The 17,352-nt window shown below is 53.4% G+C and overlaps 1 long non-coding RNA gene across 1 annotated transcript; it reads left to right on the top strand.

Annotated features, from left to right (window-relative positions):
- Positions 1 to 4,385: 4,385 nt before the first annotated feature.
- On the top strand, positions 4,386 to 8,521 carry LOC140908402 (uncharacterized). The gene is made up of 2 exons (XR_012157849.2): positions 4,386 to 4,555; positions 6,321 to 8,521. It is a non-coding gene; the product is annotated as an uncharacterized LOC140908402 (long non-coding RNA).
- The last annotated feature ends 8,831 nt before the right edge of the window (positions 8,522 to 17,352 follow it).

Raw genomic sequence — 17,352 nt, 5'->3', positions numbered from 1 at the left:
ATGCACAGGTACAGACAAGTTACACATCACTTCTGACGTATCGAGGTGCAACCCTTCTGTCATGGAGTCCCCGGGCGATGCTCTGGAACTGCTCCCCATAAAGCCAGTCAGGACTCTGGGGAGGTCTCCTCTCTGGGAGCAGCCTGTCTGCAGGACACACAGCTCACACCTTCCTGGGTCTGACCTCGGAGCATTCAGCCTCCTCTGCCCCTCCGTGCGCTTCCCACAGCGAGTCTGCTCAGGCGGGGTCCTGGGGAAGCCAGAGGGTCCTGCCCCCCAACTCCGCAGTCAGACGGGACTCTCAGCCAGCCAGTAAAACAGAGGTTTATTAGATGACAGGGACATGGTCTAACACAGAGCTTGTAGGTGCAGAGAACAAGATCCCTCAGCTGGGTCCATTTTGGGGGGCAGGGAGCCAGACAACCCCATCTGCCCTTCACTCCACGTCCCCAGCCAGCCCCAAACTGAAAACTCCCTCCAGCCCCTCCTTCTCTGGGCTTTCCCCTTTCCCGGGCCAGGAGGTCACGGGATTCCTTTGTTCTCCAACCCTTTAGCTCTCACCTCGCAGGGGGGAAGGGCCCAGCCCATCAGTTGCCAGGAAACAGGGTGTCGACTATTCTCTGTGTCCAGACCCAGTCTTAGAAAAGCTGGACGTGCACAAGTCCATGGGGCCGGACGAGTTGCATCCGAGAGTGCTGAAGGAATTGGCGGCTGTGATTGCAGAGCCATTGGCCATTATCTTTGAAAACTCGTGGCGAACCGGGGAAGTCCCGGATGACTGGAAAAAGGCTAATGTAGTGCCAATCTTTAAAAAAGGGAAGAAGGAAGATCCTGGGAACTACAGGCCAGTCAGCCTCACCTCAGTCCCTGGAAAAATCATGGAGCAGGTCCTCAAAGAATCAATCCTGAAGCACTTGCATGAGAGGAAAGTGATCAGGAACAGCCAGCATGGATTCACCAAGGGAAGGTCATGCCTGACTAATCTAATCGCCTTTTATGATGAGATTACTGGTTCTGTGGATGAAGGGAAAGCAGTGGATGTATTGTTTCTTGACTTTAGCAAAGCTTTTGACACGGTCTCCCACAGTATTCTTGTCAGCAAGTTAAGGAAGTATGGGCTGGATGAATGCACTATAAGGTGGGTAGAAAGCTGGCTAGATTGTCGGGCTCAACGGGTAGTGATCAATGGCTCCATGTCTAGTTGGCAGCCGGTATCAAGTGGAGTGCCCCAAGGGTCGGTCCTGGGGCTGGTTTTGTTCAATATCTTCATAAATGATCTGGAGGATGGTGTGGATTGCACTCTCAGCAAATTTGCGGATGATACTAAACTGGGAGGAGTGGTAGATATGCTGGAGGGCAGGGATAGGATACAGAAGGACCTAGACCAATTGGAAGATTGGGCCAAAAGAAATCTGATGAGGTTCAATAAGGATAAGTGCAGGGTCCTGCACTTAGGACGGAAGAACCCAATGCACAGCTACAGACTAGGGACCGAATGGCTAGGCAGCAGTTCTGCGGAAAAGGACCTAGGGGTGACAGTGGACGAGAAGCTGGATATGAGTCAGCAGTGTGCCCTTGTTGCCAAGAAGGCCAATGGCATTTTGGGATGTATAAGTAGGGGCATAGCGAGCAGATCGAGGGACGTGATCGTTCCCCTCTATTCGACATTGGTGAGGCCTCATCTGGAGTACTGTGTCCAGTTTTGGGCCCCACACTACAAGAAGGATGTGGATAAATTGGAGAGAGTCCAGCGAAGGGCAACAAAAATGATTAGGGGACTGGAACACATGACTTATGAGGAGAGGCTGAGGGAGCTGGGATTGTTTAGCCTGCAGAAGAGAAGAATGAGGGGGGATTTGATAGCTGCTTTCAACTACCTGAAAGGGGGTTCCAAAGAGGATGGCTCTAGACTGTTCTCAATGGTAGCAGATGACAGAACGAGGAGTAATGGTCTCAAGTTGCAGTGGGGGAGGTTTAGATTGGATATTAGGGAAAACTTTTTCACTAAGAGGGTGGTGAAACACTGGAATGCGTTACCTAGGGAGGTGGTAGAATCTCCTTCCTTAGAGGTTTTTAAGGTCAGGCTTGACAAAGCCCTGGCTGGGATGATTTAACTGGGAATTGGTCCTGCTTTGAGCAGGGGGTTGGACTAGATGACCTTCTGGGGTCCCTTCCAACCCTGATATTCTATGATTCTATGATCATGACAAAAGTTTTTTTCTCCTGCTGATAATAGTTCATCTTAAATAATTATCCTCTTACAGTTTGTATGGCAACTTCCACCTTCTCTGTATGTGTATATATATCTCTTCTTACTCTATGTTCCATTCTATGCATCCAGTGAAGTGGGCTGTAGCCTATGAAAGCTTATGCTCTAATAAATTGGTTAGTCTCTAAGGTGCCACAAGTCCTCCTGTTCTTTTTGTGGATAAAGACTAACACGGCTGCTATTCTGAAACCTGTCATTATGCAAGGCACTGAATTTAGCCGTATGGAATGGCAATCCCTCTTCTTCGTTCAGCAAATTACAAAATCTTGCTAAGAAAGAACACTAAAAGTTAGAGTGTGTTTTGGAAACAAAACAGGGTGTGTTGTAAAATAAAATGTCAGTTGAAAATAACAGTGTGAAGCGTGTTTGTATGGAGTTCACGGGGTGTGGGGTTTGTCAAAGGGGAAGTAGGTTGCCTCCGTGGTACACGTGCAGTTAGGTTACAGTTTGTCAACAACGAGAAGAGGTATATGAGTGGCCTGTTCCTCTAACAAAGGCCCACCCAGCCCTGCACTTGTGCGTGAGGGATATAGGCTGTTGGGGCAGCCGGACCATTGCAAAGCAGCCCCAGAACCCCTCTTTAATCATTCCATCTTCTGCTTCAGCTGGACCTTTTCATTTCCCCCCGCAGGCCCTCTATATTAGGACTTAATCATGACCCCTCTGATTTCAGCAATGCCTCAGGTCTCTCGTCGACTGGTTCATATTATTTAATGCTGTTCAGCATCTAAGGTTACAGTTTGCATAAAAGTGTTTTATCAAAATAAAACAAAAAAATACTTTCTAGGGGCTTAGACAAGCTAATGATCAACAACATTGTAAATGTTGCTTTGCAGGACCTGCTACAAAGTATCTTTACGTTTGTTTGTGTTAATATTTCTGACAGGCCGGAGGAGTGGGAGCTAATACCTCACAAAGGGGAAAGTGCTTCCGAATGCCGGACGCTTGCCTGTGCTAAAGCACGGCAGCTCACATGGACTGGCTGCCTGCAGCCCTCTTGCACTAAAAGCGTTATCAGCATCCCCCTACGACTCAGGGAGCCCTCTCACCCCGTGGCCTTGGCTTCTAGAATCTAAATCTGGGGCTGGGGCTTTTTAAGAAATTTCTTTGTCCTCAGTTTATATTTTAAAAAACATTCAGAAAGAAAGTGGGGGGGGGGGGAGAGGGGAGTAGGAAGGTGGGGGGGGCAGACTCCTTATCTCTGGTTAAAAAACAGCTAATTTTTTTTACATAAGCTATTTTTCCTTGTGTTTTTTGTATAAATCCCAGCTTTAAAACGCAATCTTGGGTATTCTTTTGTTAATTTTGTTTTTTTATTAAAACACAGATGTAAACTCCCCTCAATTGCCCGTTTTCATATTCTTAGCCGGCTGCTGTTTTGGTACGTTAAAAACATAATTTTTAAAAGGCCAGACCAGTATCTTCAGCCTTTTTAGTTCACTAAACTTCCACAGAACATCCCTGAGCCGCTCAGCCAATACCGCTTTTTCATGTGAAAATTTTAAACACACCCACCCAGATAACGCGTCCGATAGGCCTCGCTGCACACGGGATGTAACGAGGTCTTGTCATGTTACAGCTCAGTCACAGCTGTATTTTCACGTTAAATAGGGTGACCAGACAGCAAGTGTGAAAAATCGGGACGGGGGGTGGTGGGTAATAGGAGCCTATATAAGAAAAAGGCCCAAAAATCGGGACATCTAATGTTAAATGTAAAAACAAAAAACCTTTATATAACGAAACACGGCATGTTTAGCAAGTGTCGAAAGTATGGGGGAAAAGTCGAGGGGTGGTCTTCAGATAGGCTATCTCTGAGCTTCGTGTAGTCACAAAGCGATGGGTTTTGTCTTTTACCATCAGTAAATGGAATAAAATATTTGTTATAACTTCTCACAAAGTGTCTTTCAATGCAATCTCACCATTTGTTAAAACTTGAAGAGTGTTTAAAGAGTTGAGGAAGAAGGCTGTGTGAAAAAACAAGCAAACTGAAGGGGTGAGCCCTGGAGCAGTGCTAAGGCAGACTATAGTGCAGGGCTGGGCAAACTACAGCCCGCGGGCCGGATCCGGCCCCTCAGGGCTTTGGATCCAGCCCACGGGATTGCCGGCCAATGGGAGCTTCGGGTGTGGAACCCACAGGCGAGGGCAGCGTGGAGCCCTCTGCCGTCCTACCCTAGGAGCCGCAGGGCCGTGGTACCAGCAGCTTCCAGGAGCGGCGCGGGGCGAGGGCAGGCAGGGAGCCTAGCCTGGGCCCCAGTGCGTGCCGCTGCCACCCTGGAGCTGCTCCAGGTAAGCGGCGCCCGTCCAGAGCTTGCACCCCAAACCCCTCCTGCACCTCGCACCCCAACTTCCTGCCCTGAGCCCCCTGCTGCACCCTGCACTCCTCCTCCACCCCAACCCCTTGCCCTGAGCCACTTCCTGCACACCGCACCCCCTCCCAAACCCCACACTCCCTCCCGCACCCCAGCCCCCCACTCCAGCCCTACACGCATGGCCCTGCATGCAATTTCCCCATCCAGATGTGGCCCTCGGACCAAAAAGTTTGCCCACCCCTGCTATAGTGCATGGATCACTGGCTAGCCTAGTTAGTCGTATCTGTTTTTAAAATGTAGAGAAAGCCACAGCTCCAGCCTATGATGTATTATTTTAATACAATCTATGGACCCTAGACAAACACAGGAGCTTATACCAGTGTCTCAGCACAGGTTGTAAACATTTAAAAACAAAGAGATTCTGATAATGCAACAGAAAAATGCATACTTAATCTAAAAGTCCTACGAAAATGAAAGCTTAATAGAACTTTCCCATGGATTTGTTAAAAAGTGGGGAGGAAAATAAACTTCTCTCTGATCCACAGGATTACAGAATAAGGGGACTGACTATAAACTAGCTGTTACTAAGGGTCTGTGGTTTTCACTCCGGGGTGTTTCTACTCTTTTTTTTTTTTTATTGAAAATCACCTGTAAAAATGTGAAATGAAGGGATGAGTCTCCATATAGGCTTGTCTTTTAAAGTGTTTATTCCTTGACAAAACTTAATAGAACTTTCCCTTGTATTTGCTAAAAAGTGGCGGAAGAAGCAATCTTCTTATCTCTGATCCACTTCCTCACAGATGCTGTTTTTGCTAACAGGGGCCCTGCTGCAAAAGCAGGCTGCTTCAAATTGTCCTTACTAAAAAATGACCAATGTTCGGCTAAACCATAGGGGGGAAATGGTTTTATCACTATACATTACTTTTGTAAACAGGTTCTCTGTGGTTTTAACCCTGGGATCATTCTGCATGCTAAATTTTTATTGAAACATATGCAAAAGTGCTAAATGAAAGGATGTGTCTTCAAATAGGCTTGTCTTTTAAAGTGTTTATTCCTTTACAAGACTTAATATACCGTAACTTTCACCTCTATCTGTTAGAGAGTGGGAGAAGAAGCAATCTTCTTATCTCTGATCCACTGGCTCACAGATGCTGGTTTTGCTGCAGCTTCAAATTTCCCTCACTAAAAGCACAGGGAAAAGCTTTTTGAGACTTTTTGTTCGTAAGAGTTTGTGGGTTTAACCCCAGGGTTCTTCTGCACGCTCATTTGTTATTGAAACACTTGTAAGCAGGGTCTGGATGAGCTCTCTCCTGACATCTAGTGGTGAGCTGTGGAAAAAGACTTCAGAAGCTGATCTCATTTGCATGGACACACCCACCCTGCCTAGGTGCTCAGCATGATGGGATTGCTTGCCCAAAGGATCACTTGTGGCTGATGTCGGATGCCCAGTCTCCTTGTTATTGGGGCAGGAGTAGTAAAGGGTTGTTATCCTTGTTGTGTGAACGGAGGGCAACAGAACTGTACCTGGCATACCCCATGTGACATTATTGACATAAACTGTGACCATATAGAGCATTGTTGCAACCACTGTTATATATTTGCAGCAAATATTATACAAAGGTTGTTGTGTGAGGTGTCTGTGACAAGGTGATGGTTTGCTGGTTAGGATTATGCTGTCTGTATGTGTGTATCATTTTTGTATTTGAAGTTATGAATATGGGCTATGTACTTGTGTCTCAAAGGTATTTGATTCCAAGGAGCCTCAGTGAAGCATTTGGTCAGCTTCTTGAGAAAGGACTATTCTCAGTCAGCGCCCAAACAAGAAACACTTAACTAACAATGAACTTTGGGAGATGCCAATCACATCTGAGCTTTCCTGGGAACCTTCAAGCTAACATGTAAACAATAGCGTTGGCCTGCAAACTGAGTCATGCATGGACATGTGACTCACCCATGTGACTCCAGACTCCATCTTGCTGCTGTGATTTTCCACAGTAAGAACAAAGGGGTCCTTCCACAGGCAGAGAATATAAAAGACCCTAGAAACCCCTCCATCTTGTCTTCAATCCAGCTTCTGACCTCTGGAGGAAACTTGCTACAAACTGAAGGTCTGAACAAAGGACTGAATGACTCATCCCAGCTGGGGATGTTCTCTAGAGACTTGATTTGAACCTGCCGTTTATTCCATCACTGCTGCAAGCCTGAACCAAGAACTTTGCCATTGCTGTGTGTCATTGATTCCGTTTAACCAATTCTAGCTCTCATCTCTATCTTTTTTGTTTTATGAATAAACCTTTAGATTTTAGATTCTAAAGGATTGGCAACAGCATGATTTGTGGGTAAGATCTGACTTGTATATTGACCTGGGTCTGGGGCTTGGTCCTTTGGGACCGAGAGAACCTTTTTTCTTTTACTGGGGCATTGGTTTTCATAACCATCTGTCCCCACAACGAGGGGCACTGGTGGGGATACTGGGAAACTGGAGTGTCTGAGGGAATTGCTTGTGTGACTTCTGGTTAGCCAGTGGGGTGAGACCAAAGTCCTCTCTGTCTGGCTGGTTTGGTTTGCCTTGGGGTGCACAGAAACCCCAGCCTTGGGCTGTGACTGCCCTGCTCTAAGCAATTTGTCCTGAATTGATACACTCAGAAGTGTCCCACCAAAGGCAGCAACGTTACATCCCAGTGGAGGGACTCACCCTCAACTGAATGGCACTTGCTAGGCAGGAGACATAGGTTCCGAAGCCTGATGAGTTGAGAGAGGGTGGGGATAAGTATTTGTACCTGCTGGCGTGGGCCCCGTTTAAGGGTCCTAAACACAATTTGACCCTTCCTCTCCCTATGGTATAATAAAAGAGCTCATTTAGATTCAATTGAGAGTCTTCTTACTTGCTGCAGAACTGAAATCACCGATACCTAGGTCTATGTGTTAGACCTACTTTGGGACAGCCCCTCTCTTGCAGGAGACTGCCCAGTGTGCACCAGCAGTGAGGCTCCCCCACGAACAGCTGAGCGCTGTGGTGGTGGGTGGGGGGGGCCTGAAGACATCTTGGTGAGTGGACAGCTGGCAGAGAGGCGCAGTAAGAGGCCAGCAGGGTGGTTGCGGGAGAGGCATGCCCAGCGGCCAGCAGGGAAGCTGGTGGAGAGGGCCAGAGCAGAGCCCCGCAGAGATGCAGCAATCGGCTGTTGCGGCAATGAACGTGTAAGGTGCCTCCTTACCCCCCCTCCACCCAGGGTGGGAGGTGAACTCTGCAGATGAACCTCTGAACTCTGGGACTGCACTGGTCAAGGAAGTAACTGTGAGTGAGGTGCAGAGAAGGGACAAGCACGTTAAAGGGACTATTGGGTTGCTGGACTTAAGAACCTGCCCAACTTACTTGGGGGTGGGTCTTTTGCTCATGGTTTGTGTTTATGAGCCTAGTTGTGGTGTTTTCCCAAATTAATGCTGAGTTAATTCCCTCCTTTTATTAAAAGATTTTGATACACTCAGACTCTCTGCTTGCGAGAGGGGAAGTATTGCCTCTTAGAGGTGCCCAGGGGGTAGTGTGTAATTGTCCCAGGTCACTGGTGGGGGCTCGAGCCGGTTCTGTGTTGTATCAATGAAAAGGAACCTCAAGATACTGACCCTGGCCCTTGTTGCTGCCGGCTCCACCTGACAGAAGGGTTACACATGTAAAAGTGTTAAATGGAGGGATGTTTCTTCAGATAGGCTTGTCTTTCAAAGAGGTGGTCTTCTTTTCTAATCCACTAACTTAGAAAGGCTGCTTCAAATTGTCCTCACTAAAAAATAACCAGTGTTAGCAAGAGGATAGGGGAAATCTTTTTTATTACTATAAATTACTTTGATAAACTGGTTGTTTGTGGTTGTAGGCCTGGGGTGTTTCCGCATGCTCCATTTTTTATTGAAACATATGCAAAAGTGCTAAATAAAGGGCTGTTTCTTCAAATAGGCTTGTCTTTTCAAATGATTATTCCTTACAAAACTTAATATGACTTATTTGCTTTTGTTCAAAAGTCTGAAAAGAAACAAACTTCTTATCTCTATGTTCCGAACATCTAACAGCCTTCTTTATTTCTAATTCACTGGCTAACACAGCTGCTTTTGCTGCAGCTTCAAATTGTCCTCACCAAAAGCATAGAGGGAAAACTTTTTAAAATGGTTTGTTACTAAGGGCTTATGGTTTTAACCTTTATTAAAGCACCTATGGAAAAGTGCTACATGGTGGGAAAGATGCTTGGAGTCTGGTTTTTTAGATAAGAATCAGGCAGCTAAAGGGAAGGGGGGGAGATGGCTCTTTGTTTAAAAATCTTGGGACTATAGGATTGGTTCAGGAAAATGTATAGAACGGCATCTGATTAGTCTGACCCAAAGGCAGAGGTAACTAGCCAGAGGGGTTGAGAGCCTTCGAGCTTCCCATTTCCCCAGGAACAGTCGCAGGGGTAAGATCTCTCTCTCTTTGGCTCAACCACATGCTGCCTGGCTTTGCCCTGTGCAAAGGGGCTTTCTTTTCCCTTTTCCTGCCCTGTCCTCTCTCTTAACCTATCTTTATATTTTTCTCTTTTATTTAATTCTTTTTAAATGTTCTTTTCTTAACCTAACTTTATATTTAATATTTTAAATGCTTTTCTATTAACCTACCTTTATATTTTTTACCATGTGCGTACTAAACAGTCTCTGCTTTATAAAATTCCCTTTTTTGCCATGTGTTCTCTTTTAACCTATTACTTACATTTTTCTTTTAATATTTTTAAATGCTCTTTTCTTAACCTACCCTTATATTTAATATTTTAATTTTTTTATTAACCTACTTATATTTTTACCGTATGCTTGCTAAACAGTCTCTGCTTTATCAGATTCCCTTTTTTGTTTGCCCTGTGCTCTTTTTAACCTAACTTTATATTTAATAAATCTTTTAAATTTATTTTAAATTTTTTAATTTTTTAATAACATGCCAAAATAGTCCTTTAAAATCATCTCTCCTTAATAAACCTAACCAAAAATCTTTCTATTCTTTAATAACTTGCCTCTATTCTTTCAAACTAGCCCTTTAAAAAGAAAAATCTTTATTTTTCTTTAAGTTCTCTTTCTAGTCTTTAATAACATTCCAAACTAGTCCTTTAAAATCATTACAAAATCTAACCAAACAATCTTTCTTCTGGTTAATAACCCTTCTTTCCTTTTTTCCTCTAAACCTAACCAAAGCTTTCTTTTTTTAATCTTTAAGCTCTTTCACTCTGTTGTTTCAACCTTTTTCTCTAAACAATCAACCAAACGTATCAAAGCACAAGAATGCAACAATCCCCCTAGTCAAACATAAAAAATAATTAAAAAAATACATTTGAAAATGGCCAACAGCGCCAAACCTCGACACCAATGGAAACGGGAATGGAGGGCGGGACATAAGCGCTAAATGGGGCCAGGAAACCGGTGAAAAATGCATGGTGATGAATGCTATTGATCTATATACTACTACTGTTATTCCAAAATCCTTCCTCACTCCCCAGTTTCTGATGTGCTTTCACATGTTACGTAAGTGTTTCCCTTTCTGCCCCTTATTAAAATTGCCACTTGCGCCCAATACTGTTCATGAGCTATTGCTTTCCACCTCCTCTGTGCACACCCCTAGCTGCGCAAATGGGTAGCCATCTAAGTTCCCTCTAAGCTGTGTGGCCATGCAGCCGGCTATCAAGGGCCGTGCAGGTGGAGAGGGCTGCTGCGGCGGGAGAAAGGCGCCTCTCCCCTGGCCTTGGGCTACTGCAGTGAGCGAGAGCTAGGGGGAGTCCTCTCTCCCTGCCACAGCCCCGGGGCAGCCTGCACCCCAAGGCACCCCTATTGGGGTGCCACCGACAATATGGAGTCTGTTACGGGACTGACAGGAGCCCCATCAGTCAATGCCTCTTGCCTCTTTAGCTGGACAATCCTCCTGTGTGGGCTTCTCATTCCAGTTCCCTTTTGGTTCTCCTGCTATCCTGAGCAAGGGCTCAGCTCCAAGCCCCCCTAGTGGAGACAGGATAGAGAAGCCCTGCAAAGGGCAGCAAAGAAACAAACCAGCAGCTGCAGCTGCCCCGCCAAAGCGCCAGGGCAGGAGAAAGGAGAGCGCTGCCTGCAGCCCCTCTGCTCGATCTGTTCTTGCTGACAGAGGCCAGGGGAATCACAGGGGGAAGCCCCATCATAGGCAATACAGACACACGCTTAAAAAAATCAATCAGGACCCTAGTACCCCCCCCCCCAAGTGAGCGTGAACTATTCCTGCCCCCCATCAGTCCCCGCGCTCACCCAACACTCTGTGCTCACGGTGGAGGCCCCCTCAGACCTCCCGCCACCCCAGCCCACACCAACCCCGACTGCCACAAGCTGCCCTGTCCTGGCCCCGGCCCCTTCTCACCACCCGATCCCAGATGCCAAATTCAGGCCCTGCTTGACAGCCTGCTCCCGCTCCCACAATGCTCTGCTCGCACCCAGATCTGCATACCTGCTCATGTGGCCCCACCCCTCCTGCAGCCTTCCCACACCTGGCCCCACCTGTTGCCAGCCGTGGCTGTCAGCAGGGCGACACGAACTCAGGGCACCGGGAGGGTGCAGGGGGTGCATTGCAGGGGGTAAAGGGGAGAGGCCAGGAGGCTGGAGACACTGCATTGCAAGGGAACAGGGTGCTGGGGTGGTGCATTGCATTGCATTGCAGATAGTACAGGGGGTGCGGTGCAGGGAGCAGGTCAGAGGGTCACTGGAAGGCGGTGCAATGCAGGGTGTACTGGGGGACGGGGTCTGGGGTGCAGTGCAGGGGAGAGTCCTTAGAAAACCAGCTAGTCTGGATTAAAAAATTGTCAGTGAGGGAGAATTCACCACTACCATTAGTAAATTGCTTTAGGGGTTAATTCCTCTCACTGTTACAAACTTGTGTCTTATTTCCAGTCTGCATTTGTCTAGCTTCAACTTCCAGCCACTGGTCCATTAGACCTTGTCACGGGGTCCCCGGGCGATGCTCTGGAACTGCTCCCTACGAAGCCAGTCAGGACTCTGGGGAAGTCTCCTCTCCGGGAGCAGCCTGTCTGCAGGACACACAGCTTCCACCTTCCTGGGTCTGACCTCGGAGCTTTCAGCCTCCTCTGCCCCTTTTTTTGCCTCTGTTTTCACTAACAAGGTCAGCTCCCAGACTGCTGCGCTGGGCATCACAACATGGGGAAGAGATGGCCAGCCCTCTGTGGAGATAGAGGTGGTTAGGGACTATTTAGAAAAGCTGGACGTGCACAAGTCCATGGGGCCGGACGAGTTGCATCCGAGAGTGCTGAAGGAATTGGCGGCTGTGATTGCAGAGCCACTGGCCATTATCTTTGAAAACTCGTGGCGAACCGGGGAAGTCCCGGATGACTGGAAAAAGGCTAATGTAGTGCCAGTCTTTAAAAAAGGGAAGAAGGAGGATCCTGGGAACTACAGGCCAGTCAGCCTCACCTCAGTCCCTGGAAAAATCATGGAGCAGGTCCTCAAAGAATCAATCCTGAAGCACTTGCATGAGAGGAAAGTGATCAGGAACAGCCAGCATGGATTCACCAAGGGAAGGTCATGCCTGACTAATCTAATCGCCTTTTATGATGAGATTACTGGTTCTGTGGATGAAGGGAAAGCAGTGGATGTATTGTTTCTTGACTTTAGCAAAGCTTTTGACACGGTCTCCCATAGTATTCTTGTCAGCAAGTTAAGGAAGTATGGGCTGGATGAATGCACTATAAGGTGGGTAGAAAGCTGGCTAAATTGTCGGGCTCAATGGGTAGTGATCAATGGCTCCATGTCTAGTTGGCAGCCGGTATCAAGTGGAGTGCCCCAAGGGTCGGTCCTGGGGCCGGTTTTATTCAATATCTTCATAAATGATCTGGAGGATGGTGTGGATTGCACCCTCAGCAAATTTGCGGATGATACTAAACTGGGAGGAGTGGTAGATACGCTGGAGGGGAGGGATAGGATACAGAAGGACCTAGACCAATTGGAAGATTGGGCCAAAAGAAATCTGATGAGGTTCAATAAGGATAAGTGCAGGGTCCTGCACTTAGGACGGAAGAACCCAATGCACAGCTACAGACTAGGGACCGAATGGCTAGGCAGCAGTTCTGCGGAAAAGGACCTAGGGGTGACAGTGGACGAGAAGCTGGATATGAGTCAGCAGTGTGCCCTTGTTGCCAAGAAGGCCAATGGCATTTTGGGATGTATAAGTAGGGGCATAGCGAGCACATCGAGGGACGTGATCGTTCCCCTCTATTCAACATTGGTGAGGCCTCATCTGGAGTACTGTGTCCAGTTTTGGGCCCCACACTACAAGAAGGATGTGGATAAATTGGAGAGAGTCCAGCGAAGGGCAACAAAAATGATTAGGGGTCTGGAACACATGACTTATGAGGAGAGGCTGAGGGAGCTGGGATTGTTTAGCCTGCAGAAGAGAAGAATGAGGGGGGATTTGATAGCTGCTTTCAACTACCTGAAAGGGGGTTCCAAAGAGGATGGCTCTAGACTGTTCTCAATGGTAGCAGATGACAGAACAAGGAGTAATGGTCTCAAGTTGCAGTGGGGGAGGTTTAGGTTGGATATTAGGAAAAACTTTTTCACTAGGAGGGTGGTGAAACACTGGAATGCGTTACCTAGGGAGGTGGTAGAATCTCCTTCCTTAGAGGTTTTTAAGGTCAGGCTTGACAAAGCCCTGGCTGGGATGATTTAACTGGGAATTGGTCCTGCTTCGAGCAGGGGGTTGGACTAGATGACCTTCTGGGGTCCCTTCCAACCCTGATATTCTAGGATTCTAGGATTCTATGATTCTCCCTGCGCTTCCCACAGCGAGTCTGCTCAGGCGGGCTCCTGGGGAAGCCAGAGGGTCCTGCCGCCCAACTCCACAGTCAGACGTGACTCTCAGCCAGGCAGTAAAACAGAAGGTTTATTAGACGACAGGAACATGGTCTAACACAGAGCTTGTAGGTGCAGAGAACAGGACCCCACAGTCAGGTCCGTCTTAGGGGCCAGGGAGGCCAGAGCCCCATCTGGGCCTCCCTCCATTTCCCCAGCCAGCTCCAAAGTTCAACTGTCCCGCCCCTCCTCTGGCCTTTGTCTCTTTCCCGAGCCAGGAGGCCACCTGATCTCTCTGTTCTCCAACCCCGTCAGTTGGCACCTTGCAGGGGAGGGCCCCAGGCCATCAGTGGCCAGGAGACGGCCACTCTCTGTGCAGACACCATCACGCTGGCCCCCTAGGGCTCTGACACAATCTCACCCCCTTATCCCACCACCTGGATACTTAAGAAAGGCATAGGGGAAACTGAGGCACCCACACAATATTCAGAGAGAACTTTCCCACCCTTTGTCACAGACCTTTCTCTGGTCGGTCACTGGGGGCGGGCTGCTGAAGGGAGGGTCACTAGGGTGGTGCAGGGGGTCAGAGCTGCTGCCGCTCAGCATAAACAGACTAAGCAATTTCTTAAGGCCCCGAGCAGCTCAAGGGGGCCTCTTATTCACTTTTTACGTGTTGTGCGGGACCCCAAAATATCCTTGCTTAGGGCATGGGAGGGACGCGGAGGCGGGGGGTGCATGGCAGGGGTGCGGAGGGAGGGTCAGTGGGGGGCACGTGGGGTGGAAGGTGGATGGCAGGGGCGTGGGGGGCGAGTCAGGGGGTGGCGGGGGGGTGAATGGGAGGGGTGCAGGGGGAGAGTCAGTGGGGTACGGGGTGGAGGGGGGTGTATTGTGGGGGGCAGGGGGTGCATGGGAGGGGTGCGGGGATCGGGTCAGTGAGGGGCGGGGGGTCCATGGGAGGGGGGCGGGGGGCGGGTCAGTGGGGTACGGGGCGGAGGGAGTGTATTGCGGGGGGCGGGTCAGTGGGGGGCGGGGGGCGGGGGGTGAATGGGAGGGGCGCGGGGGTCGGGTCAGTGGGGGGTGGGGCGGAGGGGGTGTATTGCGGGGGTCGGGTCAGTGGGGGGCGGGGGGGTGCATGGGAGGGGCGCGGGGGTCGGGTCAGTGGGGGGTGGGGCAGAGGGGGTGTATTGCGGGGGTCGGGTCAGTGGGAGGCGGGGGGTGAGTGGGAGGGGCGCGGGGGGTGGGTCAGTGGGGGGTGGGGCGGCGGGGGTGTATTGCGGGAGGCGGGTCAGTGGGGGGCGGGGGGTGAATGGGAGGGGCTCAGGGGGCGGGTCAGTGGGGGGCGGGTCAGAGGGGGTGTATTGCGGGAGGCGGGTCAGTGGGGGGCGGGGGGTGAATGGGAGGGGCGCAGGGGGCGGGTCAGTGGGGTACGGGGCGGCGGGGGTGTATTGCGGGAGGCGGGTCAGTGGGGGCGGGGGGTGCATGGGAGGGGTGCGGGGTCGGGTCAGTGGGGGGTGAATTGGGGGGCGTGGGGGTCGGGTCAGTGGGGTACGGGGCGGCGGGGGTGTATTGCGGGAGGCGGGTCAGTGGGGGCGGGGGGTGCATGGGAGGGGTGCGGGGGGCGGGTCAGTGGGGGGCGGGAGGTGGATGGGGGGTGCGGGGGTCGGGTCAGTGGCGTACGGGGCGGCGGGGTGTATTGCGGGGGTCGGGTCAGTGGGGGGTGGGGCGGAGGGGGTGGATGGGGGGCGCGGGGGTCGGGTCAGTGGGGGGTGGGGCGGAGGGGGTGGATGGGGGGCGCGGGGGGCGGGTCAGTGGGGGGCGGGGGGTGAATTGGGGGTGCGGGGGTCAGGTCAGTGGCGTACGGGGCGGTGGGGGTGTATTGCGGGGGGCGGGTCAGTGGGGGGCGGGGGGTGAATTGGGGGGCGCAGGGGGCGGGTCAGTGGCGTACGGGGCGGCGGGGGTGTATTGCGGGGGTCGGGTCAGTGGGGGGTGGGGCGGAGGGGGTGGATGGGGGGCGCGGGGGGCGGGTCAGTGGGGGGCGGGGGTGAATTGGGGGGCGCGGGGGGCGGGTCAGTGGGGGGCGGGGGGTGCATGGGAGGGGTGCGGGGGTCGGGTCAGTGGGGGGCGGGGGGTGAATGGGAGGGGCGCAGGGGGCGGGTCAGTGGGGTACGGGGCGGCGGGGGTGTATTGCGGGGGGCGGGTCAGTGGGGGGCGGGGGGTGCATGGGAGGGGCGCGGGGGGTCGGGTCAGTGGGGGGCGGGGGGTGCATGGGAGGGGCGCGGGGGTCGGGTCAGTGGGGGGGCGGGGGTGAATGGGAGGGGCGCAGGGGGCGGGTCAGTGGGGTACGGGGCGGCGGGGGTGTATTGCGGGGGGCGGGTCAGTGGGGGGCGGGGGGTGCATGGGAGGGGCGTGGGAGGCGGGTCAGTGGGGGGCGGGAGGTGGATGGGGGGTGCGGGGGTCGGGTCAGTGGCGTACGGGGCGGCGGGGTGTATTGCGGGGGTCGGGTCAGTGGGGGGTGGGGCGGAGGGGGTGGATGGGGGGCGCGGGGGTCGGGTCAGTGGGGGGTGGGGCGGAGGGGGTGGATGGGGGGCGCGGGGGGCGGGTCAGTGGGGGGCGGGGGGTGAATTGGGGGGTGCGGGGGTCAGGTCAGTGGCGTACGGGCGGCGGGGGTGTATTGCGGGGGGCGGGTCAGTGGGGGGCGGGGGGTGAATTGGGGGGCGCAGGGGCGGGTCAGTGGCGTACGGGGCGGCGGGGGTGTATTGCGGGGGTCGGGTCAGTGGGGGGTGGGGCGGAGGGGGTGGATGGGGGGCGCGGGGGGCGGGTCAGTGGGGGGCGGGGGGTGAATTGGGGGGCGCGGGGGGCGGGTCAGTGGGGGGCGGGGGGTGCATGGGAGGGGTGCGGGGGTCGGGTCAGTGGGGGGCGGGGGGTGCATGGGAGGGGTGCGGGGGTCGGGTCAGTGGGGGGCGGGGGTGAATGGGAGGGGCGCAGGGGCGGGTCAGTGGGGTACGGGGCGGCGGGGGGTGTATTGCGGGGGCAGGTCAGTGGGGGGCGGGGGGTGCATGGGAGGGGCGCGGGGGTCGGGTCAGTGGGGGGCGGGGGGTGCATGGGAGGGGCGCGGGGGTCGGGTCAGTGGGGGTCGGGGGGTGAATTGGGAGGTGCGGGGGGCGGGTCAGTGGGGTACGGGGCGGCGGGGGTGTATTGCGGGGGTCGGGTCAGTGGGGGGTGGGGCGGAGGGGGTGGATGGGGGGCGCGGGGGTCGGGTCAGTGGGGGGCGGGGGGTGAATTGGGGGGTGCGGGGGTCGGGTCAGTGGGGTACGGGGCGGCGGGGGTGTATTGCGGGGGGCGGGTCAGTGGGGGGCGGGGGGTGCATGGGAGGGGTGCGGGGGTCGGGTCAGTGGGGGGCGGGGGGTGAATTGGGGGGCGCGGGGTCGGGTCAGTGGCGTACGGGGCGGCGGGGTGTATTGCGGGGGTCGGGTCAGTGGGGGTGGGGCGGAGGGGGTGGATGGGGGGCGCGGGGGTCGGGTCAGTGGGGGGTGGGGCGGCGGGGGTGTATTGCGGGAGGCGGGTCAGTGGGGGGTGGGGCGGAGGGGGTGGATGGGGGGCGCGGGGGTCGGGTCAGTGGGGGGCGGGGGGTGAATTGCGGGGCGCGGGGGTCGGGTCAGTGGCGTACGGGGCGGCGGGGGTGTATTGCGGGGGGCGGGTCAGTGGGGGGTGGGGCGGAGGGGGTGGATGGGGGGCGCGGGGGGTCGGGTCAGTGGGGGGTGGGGCGGCGGGGTGTATTGCGGGAGGCGGGTCAGTGGGGGTGGGGCGGAGGGGGTGGATGGGGGGCGCGGGGGTCGGGTCAGTGGGGGGCGGGGGGTGAATTGCGGGGCGCGGGGGTCGGGTCAGTGGCGTACGGGGCGGCGGGGGTGTATTGCGGGGGGCGGGTCAGTGGGGGGTGGGGCGGAGGGGGGC

The sequence above is a fragment of the Lepidochelys kempii genome, chromosome 3, assembly GCF_965140285.1.
Source record: "Lepidochelys kempii isolate rLepKem1 chromosome 3, rLepKem1.hap1, whole genome shotgun sequence".
NCBI lineage: Eukaryota > Metazoa > Chordata > Testudines > Cheloniidae > Lepidochelys > Lepidochelys kempii.
Note: the sequence above shows the minus strand (reverse complement) of the source record. Positions and strands in the feature narration are given on the sequence as shown.